The following is a 15,133-nucleotide window of genomic DNA, read 5'->3' as shown; positions in this document are numbered from 1 at the left end:
GACCACCATCAGCTCTTGCTTGGATTACTGCCACAGCTTCTGTCCTATCTGGCATTCTGATCCTTTCTCCAGAGTGCCGTCAAGTGATAGTCCAAAAACTCAAATCTGAACCTGCAGTTCAACTGTCTGATTTCTGTCATGGACTCCCAGTGGCCTCAGAGTAAAGTTTAAGTTCTTTTGGGTGACATATGCAGCCACTCTATGTTGTGTATCTTTGGATTCTTTCTCTTTTAATACATTTTATTTAGTCATTTTTCCTTTTTTTTTTTTTTTTTTTTCTTTTCTCTGTTTCCAGGTTTTCACTGCTCAGGGCCCACTTTTTCAAATAAAAAGAAGAGACAGAATACCAGAGAGAAAGGTGACACTACCTAAGTTCCCTCTGTACCGGGGAGCCTTCCTCCAATCCAAGTCTCCTGTCTGACAAAGCAGGAACAGTATCCAGGACAGTCACCATGCTGGCCCATCATCTCACCTGTTCTCTAGGAACTACTTGCCATTCTCGTTCCCTATGCTGTACTTTTCTGTCTTTGACTCTTCTTGCCATGCTGGTCTTCCTAGCCAGACCACTCTCTACCCCTCTACTGCCTGACTGACTTGGGCTGAAGCATTCAATTTAAGCATTTTTCTTTCTTTTATTTTTATTTGTATTTTGCCTCCAGGGTTATTGTTGGGACTCAGTTCCTGCACTAAAAATCCACTGCTCCTGGAGGCCATTTTCCCCCATTTTTGTTGCCCTTGTTATTGCTGTTGGATAGGACAGAGAGAAATGAAAAGAGGTGGGGAAGAAAGAGGGAGAGAGAAAGACAGACACCTGCAGACCTGTTTCACCACTTGTGAAGCTACCCTCCTGTAGGCATTCTTCTTTTGAAGGAGGCTTCCTAGAGTTCTGTTTTCTCTACCTGTCTGGTACAATCCCAGAATATCCAATGTTCACTGGAATGTAATTGGATCATTTCATTCTACTTTTTAGATAATTCTGACAATTTCTATGGAACTATGTATCCTATACAATATATTTGATATTAACTCATAAATTTTCATCACCTCAGTTACTCTAGTAAGTTGAAAATGCAGTAAAAACTTTCTTATCTGACTTTCATTTATTGTTTCACTGGAATAGCTTTCACTCTGCTCCCTCTGCAAAATGTATTGACTAAACCTATGCCGAGTTGAAATCTAGAGTCTACCAGCCCCTCCCTGCTACACCCATTGTTTCTACCAGTTGGATGTTGATCCATAGTAGTTCCAGACTTGTTTATTATCTATAATTGCACAATGACATCAAATATTGTGTAAGCCAAATAAAACAAGTGCAACCAGAAAGTAACTGCCTGTCTATGATAGTGAAAAAATTAAGGCAATCAATAAAACACAATAGAACTGATACACAAAAACTTGCGGAAAAAGCAACGACAACAACAAAAAATAGAAGTCACCTTTTTTTAAGAGTTTGTGCAAACTATGGTGGTTATGTTTGGAAGGTGGGAGGGTGGGAGCACCCACGTCACTTTGGTGATGGGTGTGGTCTGGAACTATATACTAGTCTTACAACCTTGTAACCCACTATTAATCACACATAAACATGGGGAAAGAAACAATGCTATCAGATATGGGCAAGATAATTGTAAATACTGAAGAGATAATGCTAAGTACAGGAGAGTTATTCACACGGATTTCTTTGCAAGTATCTTTAAGTTCTTGCTCTACTTTAAAGGAGTCAGAATTAGGAAACAGTCAGAGGATATTTCATGGGTGTGGCAAATGCTTACTCAGAACTTCACATGGAGAGAGCAAACTAGTGAAAGGTTGTAGTTCTGGGTAATTGTACCCATTCTCCACCTCAGCAATTCATCAGCCAGGCAGTCAGTTGAAAGAGCAATTAGTCCTACAAGGTAGCTTTAAATCAATTTAATATTTTCACAGATTGCTCAGACACTATGAACCACAAGACAGATCTCCCTCTAAATATTTACCTGAACAGGTAAGTACTAAGAGCCTGTTGAGGCTCTCTAGTGTTATGAAACAGGAATAAAGACAAAAACAACAAACTAGGAAAGATAACCTGCAACAGAATGGGGTTTGGGAGTGGGGGGATCATAACAATCCTGTCTGATCTAAATTTTACCAGTGAATAAAAATGACCCAGAAGCAGCCTTAAAGTGCCACGGAATTCTGATCTTCTCCTGATCCCACACATAAACACCCATGTTACAACAGTCCCGACTGTTTGTTCTTGTTGCATGTGGCTAATGTCTCATAAGTAAGGATTAAGTGTAAAACAGTCACATTCACCTTGACTGGAGGAGGACATTTTAACATTAGAATCAACACTAGATTAAGTGTTGAAATTCTCTACTCCAGAAATTTACTCTGGTTAACTGGGTATTTGAAAATTGACTTTCCATTGGACATCATCTAAATTATAGCAGACAGTTTCTCCTCTGTAACTTTGTCCAGGTGAATGGCAAGGCCCATCCATTTTCAGAACAGCCTCCAGCCTGTCCATTCTGTGGTTAGTATAACCCAGCCCCAGTGATCTTTTCAGTGTTCCTGTTTTTTTCTCCCTCTGGCAAGTGTGAGACTTTCTTATCTTGAGTGCTGGCAAGGGCAATGACTCACAGATAAACAGTAATAGAGGTGCTAAGCTGTCAGTTTTAACATCCAAGGACAAGCATGAAAGCTAAACACTCAGTACTTGCTTTATCATTACAATGAATGACACAGTTTGTCTAAGTGTGAACTGTGAAAGGGGAAAAGAGATAAGGCAAAGGAGGAAGAAAAGCACAAAGCCCTCAGATAATTAAGCTCAAAGCAAATGACGCTGTCCTCTGAAACCTAACCATATCATTTCCTATTCATTAAGGCATTTTAGAAGAAATAGATAACCCCCTTTCCTTGGGAAAAATGCAGTTTGTCACTTAAAGAGTAGACAAAGCAGAATATTACCTTACAAAAGCCTTGCCACTAATGTGTCTTAACTCTTTTAGAAAATATTTAGAAAAACGAAGATAGCCACCCATCTTTCTCTCAAGTTGAATGTTACTTGGATCAAAAACAATGTTATCTGAATATTCACTTGACCAAAATTTAAACATAGCTAGCTATCTTTTATTTTACTCACTTCTCAAGTCACCTTCTAGGAATAATGTGAGCTTTGAGGAAAACTCGATGTGGATAAAACTGGACACCTTAGAGATTCCCTGGCCTGGGACTTTAATGGAGTCCTGATCTCTGAGATGGGACTGTTCTGGGCAAAGCCTCAAGCATGCAGCTCCAACACTAGAACCCTCTCTTTTGAGAGTGTCCCACACTAGAGCCCTTCAGTGGTCTCCAGTTTCTCCACTCCCTTAAGGACCTTAGCATGCTTTGTCATTTCTTCCCTTGACCCTTTTTCCCCTTTTCATCAGCTGCCATAAGACTCAATGAAGAATCCCATCACATTTTTTTTTAAACTAGCCTACCCTGTTTGAATGTAAAGTTTGAGAATTCATAATAATAATTTCCATAGAAAGACTGACAGGGAACACAGAGAAGTTTTAAAGAGAGCAGCTGTACCCTCTCTTATCCTATAGTCTTGTCAATATTTCTATTTTATAAATAAAAATTTAAAAAGAGAGAATGAGAAGTTGCTTAGCCATTGGCGAGAGAGAGAGAAAGAGAGAGAGAGAGAGAGAGTTGTTGCTCAGCCATTGGCCCCTGCCACAGCCTTGTGTGCAGCTGGAGCCCTCCCCCACTCCCTGTCAGCCAGAGCCTTCATCTTTATAGCTCACACAGATTCCTCCCTCCTCTTGATGTCATTTGAACTCTTCTGGGCAAAACAGAAGCTATTACCAGAAATATTCATTAAGCATCCACTTTACAACTTAAATAATTGCATATCTTTTTGACACTTTCTCCCAAGCAATGCTCTTGTAACAGCTTCGTGAAGATCTCCCTTTGTTGATTTGATTTATATCGGTAAGTGTGGTACAGTGGAATTAACAGACTTTGGATCGCCACAAATGATGTTATCCATCCTCCCCCAGCTCCTATTAGTCTCTAAATATTTTACTTGTATTAAACATGTATTTCTAAAGCCACATTATAAGATAGCACCTCATATTACCAGGTATGGAAACTGAGGCTTGGAAAGACAAAAGAATTTGCCTGTAGTAGAGATAAGATTCAAATTCAAGTTGCACCTTTGTGCCTCATTACTTTTCACTTGAGTTAGAAGAATCAAGGATTGGGCCAGGAAGACATCATAATGGGAGACACCACTATAAGCCAGCACTGAGCAGCATTCTGGTCTCTTTTTCTTGGTATCTTTCCCTCTGTATCTACTCTTTCTCATTAAAATAAAATAAAATAAAAATATTTTTTAAGAAAAGAAGAATCAAGGATTTCCAAAGGCTTCCTTAATGTTCAAAAGAGAGAGTTTTCAGTCAGTCAGACGGGTAGGGAAGGTGGGGCCAGCTTCCTTCGAGAATGAAGTCATTTCCTCTTTGCTCCTTTCTTCATTGATTCAAGGTTAGAAAAAATATTTATCTTCACTGAGTGAAGCACAAAAAGTAAGAAGCACAAGGACCGAAGACCCAGGTTTGAGCCTCCGGCTCCCCATCTGCAGGGGTGTTGCTTCACAACTGGTGAAGCAGGTTTGCAGGTGTCTAATTTTCTGTCACCTTTCTGTCTTCCCCTCCTCTCTCAACTTCTCTCTGTTCTATCAAACAACAACAAATATAAAAAATGGCCGCCAGGAGCAGTGGATTTGTATTGCAGGCACTGAGTTCCACTGATTAACCCTGGAGGAAAAAAAAAAAAAAACTACATGTGCTTAGACATGACAATCACTCTAAAGTCAGTGCACCCCCACCTCCAGGAGCATGGCCCTTCTTCCGTAGCCAGTCAACAGCGTCAGGTTGAGCCTGATGTCAAGTTTCGAGACCTCCTTTGAATCTGGAGAGGTGGCAGTCATTGACTATGTGGGTCATAGTCTGTCTGTAGCCGCAGGGGCAGTTAGGGTCCTCTCTGGCTCCCCAGCGATGGAACATAGCAGCGCACCGGCCATGGCCTGTTCGATAGCGATTGAGGAGGGCCCAGTCATAACGTGCTAGGTCAAAGCCAGGTTGACGCTTACAGGGATCTGTGATGAGGTGTTTGTTCTTTACCTCAGCTGACTGCCAACTGTTTCCAAGAGTCTGGAATAGAGAAGTTCAGTGTAGGCGTAGGGGACCAGATTGGATGACGAGACGTCAAGCGTTGGACAGGGTGGGCGAAGATATCCGCATATATTGGCAGGTCCGGTCGAGCGTAGACGTGGGAAATGAACTTAGATGATGCTGCATCCTGACGAATATCTGGCAGGGCGATGTTGCTAAGGACTGGCAGCCATGCAACCGGGGTGGAATGGATGGTTCCAGAAATTATCCTCATGGAGGAATATAATTTGGAATCGACCAAGTGGACATGGGGGCTACGGAACCATACTGGGGCACAGTATTCTGCAGTGGAATAGCATAATGCCAGAGATGATGATCGTAGTGTGGAAGCGCTCGCGCCCCATGAGGAGCTGGCCAGTCTTGCAATGATGTGATTCCTCGCGCCCACCTTTGCTGCAGTTTTTATGAGATGTTCGTGAAATGACAGAGTGCGATTGAGAGTAACGCCAAGATAGACTGGCTGGGCTTCAGGCCGGATTCTTGTATCGCCAAGCTACACATTAAGCTCACTCGAGGCCGAGGCATGGTGTAGATGAAAAACAGATGATACCGTTTTTGCAGTGCTAGGGATTAGTCGCCATTTTTTTTTACAGTAATCATATATCAGAGACATGTCTTTTGTGAGTATTTCCTTGAGGATGTCGAACTTGGATGCCTGAGTTCTGAAATATCAGAACTAGAGGTTATATTTGAACAGTTAAGATACTTTGCAGGTGGATTCAGAAATTTCTCTTTGTTTTTGGCTTATCAGCTAATGCTATTATAATTTTTATGCTTTACTAACTTCTATACTATTTAAGGAGAAACGTGCTTCAGTATTCCAAATTAACCACTTCCAGTACCAGTTTCCCAGGCTGGCAGAATAGTTCACCTGTGAGGATGTCAGCTTTGTTATGTACGTGCCCTACCTCATGGGAGGAGGTTGGGGGGAATATTTAGTGCCCTAGTGTCTTTTCCTCTTCTCTGCCTCTCTGTCCTGGTCTGGTGTCTTTCTTCTCATCAGAAAAAGTCAGCCTGGAGTGGTGAGAAAAAAATTATTCAGTGGTCTGGGAGGTGGCACAGTGGATAAATAAAGCACTAGACTCTCAAGCATGAGGTCCTGGGTTCAATCCCTGGCAGCACATGTACCAGAGTGGTATCTGGTTCTTTCTTTCTCTCCTCCTTTCTCATTAATAAATAAATAAAATATTTTTTAAAATGTTAAATAATTCATTAGTTCTATTTTGCAATCACTTCTTTACTTCTTTTTTTAAAGGGGAAACCTACAAGTTCATTGTGCCAGAGCTCTCAGGAACTTTCTTTTTTTTTGAAAAAATCCTTAAATATTAATTTAAAAAAAATATTTACCTATTCATTAGTGATAAAGAGAGGAGAGAGAACTAGAACATCACTCTGGCATTATGAGATGCCTGGAATCGATTGGGAATTCATGCATTTAAATTCATCAGTCTAGCCAATGCACCATCTCTTGGATCATCCTTTAAAAATAAATGAATAAATACATAAAACTAACTTTTTTGTTATTAATATTAATATGAGGGAGAGGGAGAAGAAGAGGGAGAGGGAGAGGGAGAGGGAGAGGGAGAGGGAGAGGGAGAACACCAGAGCTTCACTCTGGCATTATGTTATGCCAGGGAATGAGTTTGGAACCTTGTGCCTACAAGTTATACAAGTCAAACGCTCCAGCCACTTGGCCACCTCCTGGGCGGCAGCTTTCCTTCTGAGGGAAACTGTCCAACTCTTCTCAGAATTTCTTGAGTTCATCTTTCTCACATTCAAAGAACCAGTTCAGGTCATAATCTTAATTTCTTTATCTTAATTTGTACTTATTAAGACATTCATCACCATGACAAAACTTTCTATTATGAATAATATAGTAGACATCATTAAAATAAGTTTATTGGAATTCTGATAAAAATCTATATTTTTAATATTATGAGAGAAAGTTCTAGAAACACAAGCTCCCTTATGTTAAAAGTTGTGAATTGGTCTTTAAGCATTTCTCACAAAGTATGAAGAAAGCTCAATTATGATTTTAAAAGTCGATACACAAAATAATTCATACAAGAGAATATTGATTTTTCAGTCATTTATGAAATATGCTACCTAAAAAAACAAAACTTATCTAAAGCTTTCCTAGAACACTGGGTCATTTAATTCAGTGGTAAAAAATTTAAAAGCCATGGTGCACCTTAAAAACAGAAATTTGAACAAAACCTTAATTCCATCTAATGAAAGCCTACCTCAGGAAGCTAAAGGAAACATGAATAATTAATTATACCACGTGCCCATGAGTTAGTCCCAAAAGGATTCTCTAGCATTAGAAGTTGATGAGTATTTTCCTGAAGTTTGTGATTTTTCATTGAAATTGATATGCTTGTGAATGGAACAATAAAAAGTACTATATCTTTTCCCTTCGTACTTTGGAACTTTTCCTATAGTGTTAATGTAACTATATGTCTCAAGTTGAGGGGGGAATTCTCTATCTTGTTAGTAATTATACTTGACTTCTTATGATCCAAGACAAGAATGTTAGAAATAAAAGTATGTATAATTTGAACATAGTGATTGCAATCCCAAAAGCTCTTTTAAAAAGCGTTAACCCAGGCCAAAAAAAAAAAACACCTTAAATAAGTTTTAATAATATCATTTGAATGTGGCATGTTTGCTTCCATTAAAAATCACTAAAATATCCTAAGGCAATTCTTATTTAGTAACTAAAGTTAACTTTTTTAAAGGTATGTTTTATATGTGACTAGATCTGAAATTATGAATTCATTTGTTGGAACTCTGATATTTAAAAGTAGAAAAGTTTTAGGTCAGAAACTATTTAAAATATCTTTTATGTTTTATCATCCTTAGTTCTAAAACTTTATACTGAATATGACTCCTCTGTAGACCATTTACAAGGAATGAGATAAAACAAAAACAATTTATAGATGATAATATTTTTTCTAGGGTGACCAGTATAACAGCATCACATATGGGATTGACTTAGCAAGCATAAAAATGATTTTGCTCTTTTCCCAACTTACTATGTCAAATATTTTATAAATAAGTTCTGGGGAATCTACATTTTAGCACACCCCCAAAGTTTGAGAATGTGAAGGCTACTGCTCTGGTATTGTGAGAGACTCTTTCTTACTGTGCAGCATTTCTTTCTTCTAAGCACATAATTTATTAAGTTTACTTATTGTTTATTGCTAGCAGAGTTGTCTCTGAGCTTGGTGCCGGCACAATGAATGCACCACTCTCAGTGGCCCACCTGTAAGCCTTTCCCTTTTCCTTTCTTTTCTCCTACCTTCCTTCTTTCCTTCCTTCCTTATTTGCATCCTCCTTTCTTTTTTCCTTTTTCTTCTTTTCTTCTTTCCTTATTCTTTCTTCCTTGGTTAGAGACAGAGAGAAACTGAGAGGGAATGGGGAGATAGTGAGGGAGAGGGAATTATATGGCAGTGCAGCGGGTTAAGCGCATGTGGCACGAAGCACAAGGACTGGCCTAGAATGTGTTTCCTTGATGACCTCCTTAACTCATTCTTGCCTCATTAAGGTCTCAGCTTACATTTTACTTCCCAGAGACACTTGCCACAGCTTCAAAATTGCCTTGCTCCCTTACCTGCTCCCAGGGAATCTCTAGGCTTTGTCTTACTTATTTTTCTTCTTTGCATTATTATTATGTAACTTATTTGTTAGTGGGAAGAGAGAGAGAGAGAGAGAGAGAGAGAGAGAGAGAGAGAGAGAGCCAGAGCATTACTCTGGCACATGGGTTGCTAGAGTTTGAATTTAGAACCTAGACACTATGCCACCTCCCAGGCCATAGATATGTTTGAATGCTTGTGTCCTCTACCAGAAGGTAAGCTCCCTGGCAAAGTGGAAACTTGTTCTTGTTTGCCAGTGTAATGCCATACCCAGAACACTTTCTAATATGGCACAATAACCAGTAAAATTGCCTTGAATGTCTGTATTCCCAGATTGTCACATTATCAGATGTCTGTATACAAGACTGAATGTTTAAATGAATGACTGCTAGAAGCTTTGCGTTTCTAGTGGCAAATGTTCCCTTTTAGCAGAATGTGCTGCTTGCGTATGTTTAAACGTATTCCTCCCTCCACCTACCTATTTGATTACAGTCTTTTGTGGAACAGATTTATTTTTTTCTGCTTAGATAAAATAAGTCAAGGTGGAGGTTAGTTTTTCTTTCTTCATTTTCCCCTCATTTTGTTGCCCTTGTTGTTGTTAACTTATTGTTATTGCTGCTGGATAGGACAGTGAGAAATCGAGAAAGGAGGGGAAGCAGAGAGGGGGACAGAAAGATAGACACCTGCAGACCTGCTTCACTGCCTATTAAGCGACCCCCCTGCCGGTGGGGAGCCGGGGGCCTTGAACTGGGATCCTTACACCAGTCCTTGCGCTTCACACCATGTGTGCTTAACCTACTGCATTACAGCCCGACCCCAGAGTTTTTCTTAACTAAAAATCAATCGGGGGCTTATCTCATCCTGTAAAACAATCATAAACTTAATTTTTCTCATCAGAATAAATCATTATGAAATATGCTCATATCAGAGAAAAGACAGCAGAGATCTAATAATAGATTTTCATCGTCTCTCTCTTTTCCTTACTGTTATCCCAATGAAACCCAAGTAATCTATACAATTTACCTGTTGTTGGTACTCTTTCTATTACAATTTCAAGATTCCTCTTCAGAGTCTCTGAGGTTATTAATTTAGATTTTAGGTATAACTGTGTGATGTTGCTTATCTAAATAGGAAATTCTTCTTTAGGGAACAGAAACCCTTAGGTCATATGTAAGTAGAAAGCAGAGGGACCTCTGGCTATACAGTGCTCTTATGGATAGATGTCATCCTGTTAATAGCTAAAGGAGCATCTTAAAAGTGCCATCTGCTGTCATATGGCTTGTATGTGTTTTATGCAAAATATTTTTTTAAATGACACTACTAGTATATGCAAATAAAGCCATGTAGTTGGTTTTTGCTACAGTCCCCACTCCTAGCACAAAATGTGAGGGTAATTTCACAATGGTAGACAACTGCTTCCCATATGTGAATTATAGTTAAATTATACCAATGATGTCATCGACATGGAATAAAAGTGTTGTGATTTTCAGTGATGGATATTTCGCCACAGCTGTGAGCAATGTGCTCCATAAAGACTGGTATAATTCTCCTGGGAGCCATGTTAAAACCTCACTCTTGCAACTCTTTCGCAACGGAATAATGCTTTAAAATATACGCAAAAGATTTTCACTGGCAAGGTCGGCATTTCATGTATTTCCTAGTTAATCAGTAAAAAAACAGTCCTGCTATTATTATGCACATGATATACTCGGCTAAAGTCCAACACATATTTTATTATTAATCAGGTCTTCAAATTAAACTAAGAGGGTGATCAAATACAATAAGGGTGACTTTCTGGTTGGAAATAAAAGTATAAGCACACAGTGCCTTTGAACTTTAAATATTTGACGAAAAATAGCCTGGGTCAAAGGTAGAACTAGATTTTTTTTTCTTCTTTAAAAGCTTTAATATTGCCTACCCTTGTTTTGGTTGGATTAAAACAAATCATTAGCATTACTATGACTTGGGTGAGAGCCAGTCTGTGGGGGTGGCTGTGTGCCCAGCAGACTCACTCTTGGGGGAGCTGCCATGGTGGCCCTTTCCACAGGTGTCCTCCACACAGCACAGCTCTCTCCTTGTGCGGTCCCAATGTTTCACCATTGGATTTTCATGGCAGACAGAGTTTCTCAAAGTGGAAGAAAGTAATCACAGTCCAGTCACTGAAAACAGCTAGCTGCTTTTATCATAGATAAAGTGAAATCGTGCCTTATGTTAGGAGGCCTTACCTGTAGCCACCCTCTCCAACAGGATATAAAGGTGAACAGGTTTCAGCCTTTGTCCAGTGTGAAGGTCCACCTGGGTTCTTCTTGACCAGATGGAACAGTAGAACAATTATTTATTTTTTTATTTCTTTATTGGAGAATTAGTGTTTTACATTCAACAGTAAATACAATAGTTTATACATGTATAACATTTCTCAGTTTTCCATATAGCAATACAACCCCCTCTAGGTCCTCTGTCATCCTTCTTGGACCTGTATTCTTCCCCCCCACCCCCAGAGTCTTTTACTTTGGTGCAAGATGCCAATTCCAGTTCAGGTCATGGTAGAATAATTATTGATTTCAGTAATTGTAGAAATGAAGCCTACTTGGTTATCGAAGATGGCTAAAGGCTGAGAATAAATTTTGGATGATGTCTCTCTGTCTATGAGTTTGTGTTCATGCACTCTGATTTATAGAAGCACAGCCTATTTCTGAGGGGCCTGGATCATAGCTTACCTAGTAGAGAGCATGCTTTCCCATATGTATTTCTTCACATAGGAAAGCCAGGGCACCAGGGGAAATTGTACAGGTGGTGGAGCAGTGCTGTGGTGTTTTTTTTTTTTTTCCTCTCTCTCTGAGAAATGGAAGGGATTGAAATTTGACTCAGGAACAATGGAATTACTCATGCTGAAGGTCCTGGTGCTGAAAAATGAGTAAATAAGTATTCTTTCTTTTCTATTTTTTTATTAGTGATTTATAAAATTATAAAACAACATAGGTACAATTCCACACCATTCCCACCACCAGAGTTCTCTGTCCCCATTCCCTCCACTGGAAACTGCAGTGGTTCTCCCAAGGTCACAGCTAAGGATTGATTATATCTATAACTATATGTATAATTTTGCCCATTTTTTTCTATAGCCCTGCCTTATTTTCCTTTTTAAGTCACACCTACACCCGTTACTACCTCCAAATGGCTTTCCTTTCTTCCCTTTCTCTCTCTGGGTCCTGATGGAATTGGAATTCAGAGCCATTTAGTCACTTTCCTCTAATATTTCTCCACCTCTGGGTTTGAACCAAAATTATTTTTTGGGTGCAGAAGGTGGGAGTTCAGGCTTCTGTAATTGCTTCTCCACTGGACATGGATGTTGGAAGGTGGATCCATACCACCTGCTCATTTCTATCTTTCCATAGTGGGATAAGGCTCTGGAGGGGTGAGGTTCCAGGATACGTGGTGAAGTCGTCTGCCCCTGGAGTTCAGGATGGAATAATAGTAGCATCTGCAACTTGGGGTCTGAAAGGAAGCAATTTATGAGGCTGGACATAATGTTTAATAAATAGAAACCAGAAAGAGCAGGTGAGAATAGGGATTTTAGAGTGGTAAGAAGCTTAGGAATTCTATTTTAGGGGCCCATGACTTTTAGTGATTTTGTCTGAGCAACAAGGAAGTGGGCTAAAAATATTGTCTAGGAAGATGTACTCAGGGTTGACAATAGAACTAGAAAGCTGGATTAGAGCAGAGAGTTGCTACCAAACTTGAAGAAAATACATAGTTAACTGTTTACTGCGTCAATCTGACCCACAGCCCATGTATATTCATGTTTAGTATAAGAGCCTGTTTAATCTCCAATCTCTGTCAGTCTGAGCTCACAGTCCATGGTTACAGCTGGGAACATTCTAGTCTGCACTCACTTTAGGACCAGTCTTCCTTGAGTGGAAGAGTAGGCTGACCCAGCCTCCCTTTTAAAAGTGGGGCAGTCCTTACTATTACTAGTTTGGAGTGAGGGCAAACTTATGGAGAGGCCCTTGAAAGGCCTTATGATTATGTTCTTTTTTTTTTTTTTTCCCTCCAGGGTTATTGCTGGGGCTCGGTGCCTGCACCATGAATCCACTGCTTCTGGAGGCCATTTTTTCCCACTTTTTGTTGCCCTTGTTGTTGTTATTGTTATTATTGTTGTTGGATAAGACAGAGAAAAATGAGAGAGGAGGGGAAGACAGAGAGGGGGAGAGAAAGATAGAAACCTGCAGACCTGCTTGTGAAGCAACCTCCCTGCAAGTGGGGAGCTGGGGGCTTCCTTAAGACAGTCCTTGTGCTTCACAACTTGTGCGCTTAACCCACTGCACTATTGCCCAGCCCCCTATGATGATGTTCTGATGGAAATTGAGGCTCTAAAGTGCCAGGTTCAAGCCCCCACACCACTATAAGGCAGAGCTGAGCAATGCTCTGGTAAAAAAAACAAACAAACAAACAAAAAAAAACGGAAGGGGGCGAGAAAGAAAAATAGCCACCAGGAGCAGCACAGTCCCAGTATACATGCCCTTATGTAGAAAATTATCTGATTTATTGTAAGATAACTGCCTACTTATCTATCATATATATATATATATATATCTTGTACTGGTCCTTGCACTTCACACTATGTGTGCTTAACCTGGTGCATTATCACCAGCCCCCCTGATACTTTTATATCTAAAGAGCAAATTCTCTTGAATTTTTTAAATAAATTTTCAGGAACAAATAAACAAGTATATTTAATGTAGTGTTATTTGTCCAACCAGATGCTGTGCCAGTGTGCTGTCATAGACAGACAATTTTGATGCAACTATAAGACCAAATAAAAAATCTCAACAGAGACCCTTTCCTATTTGGAATTTGACTTTTGAAAAAATAGGCACTGTAAATCAGGAGGAAAAGATAGAACAATGAAACCAGTGATTCCAGGAAAAGTGATAATCCCTGTAGGGGGGGGGGGAAGGAACGGGGTAGGGCACAGAGGAGAGAACTGGATCCCTATCTTAGTCATACACAAAAATCAATTCCAGGTGGATTAAAGACTCAAATGCGAAATGCAGTGTGTTAAACAAGTATTTAAGAGGCCACTATAACAGACTATCTTTATACTCTGCTGATCATCCAAGACACTGAAGATGTATATAAACTAAATACTTCTGTTTAGCAAAAGACAATGCAAACAGTCAAAGATAAAGTCAATAGCTGTGAGAGAATATTTCCAACACATGTCACTGAAAAATGATTGCTATCTAGTATGTCTGAAGAACTCTATGGCTCAGAAAGATGGTGAAAACCCAATGAAAGCTAATGTGAAAATTGGTAAAAGCATGAATGAACACAGAAGAGGCAGCAAGAGTTCACAGACATACGAAAATATAATAAACAGCATTAGTAAGTAAATCAAGTTCCACTTAGTTCATTTGCATGTTAAACCACTATGAGATACTTTATATGTGTCAAATTGACAGAGCTTTTCTAAAATATATTTTAAAATATTTATTTATTTATTCCCTTTTGTTGCCCTTGTTGTTTTATAGTTGTAGTTATTGTTGTTGTTATTGATGCTGTTGTTGTTGGCTAGGACAGAGAGAAAATGGAGAGAGGAGGGGAAGACAGAGAGGGGGAGAGAAAGACAGATGCCTGCAGACCTGCTTCACGGCCTTTGAAGCGATTCCCCTGCAGGTGGGGAGCTGGGGGCTCGAACCGAGATTCTTACCCTGGTCCTTGCACTTTTCGCCACCTGTGCTTAACCCACTGCGCTACCGCCTGACTCCCTGACAGAGCTTTTAAAAGTTAGAAAATATAAAGTGTTAACAAGGGTATGGAACAGGGATTGACAAACTTCTATAAAGGACCAGATAGTAAATATTTTTAACTTTGCCGGCTATAGTTTCATTTATAATGACTCAACTTCTTTATATCACTAAAGCACTATGTTAAGAAGATGGTAGTGACTGTATTCCAGTAAAAACTTATTTATAAAATTGAGCAGCAGGCTCAGTTTGACCCATGGACTATGCTTTTTTTGTTTACTTCTGGTGAAAAAGGAAGAGAAATCACTCAGGCATGTAGTTGGCATGAACCTTTTAGGATTATCAGTCAGGAGAGTAGAGTCTGTGCTCAGTCCATCTCTGTGCTGTAGAGGAACTCCAGCACATGTGTTCCACAGACCTGCAAAAGAATGTACATAACAGGATGCTTATCATAGTAAGGAAATAAATCCACTTCCAATATTCATCTCTAGTAAAATTGGTAAATTGACTTTGAAATATTCATACCAATAAATACTATGCTGTAGAGACTATG

This window comes from Erinaceus europaeus, chromosome 7 (assembly GCF_950295315.1).
Source record: "Erinaceus europaeus chromosome 7, mEriEur2.1, whole genome shotgun sequence".
Lineage (NCBI taxonomy): Eukaryota > Metazoa > Chordata > Mammalia > Eulipotyphla > Erinaceidae > Erinaceus > Erinaceus europaeus.
This window is presented reverse-complemented; position numbering follows the sequence as displayed.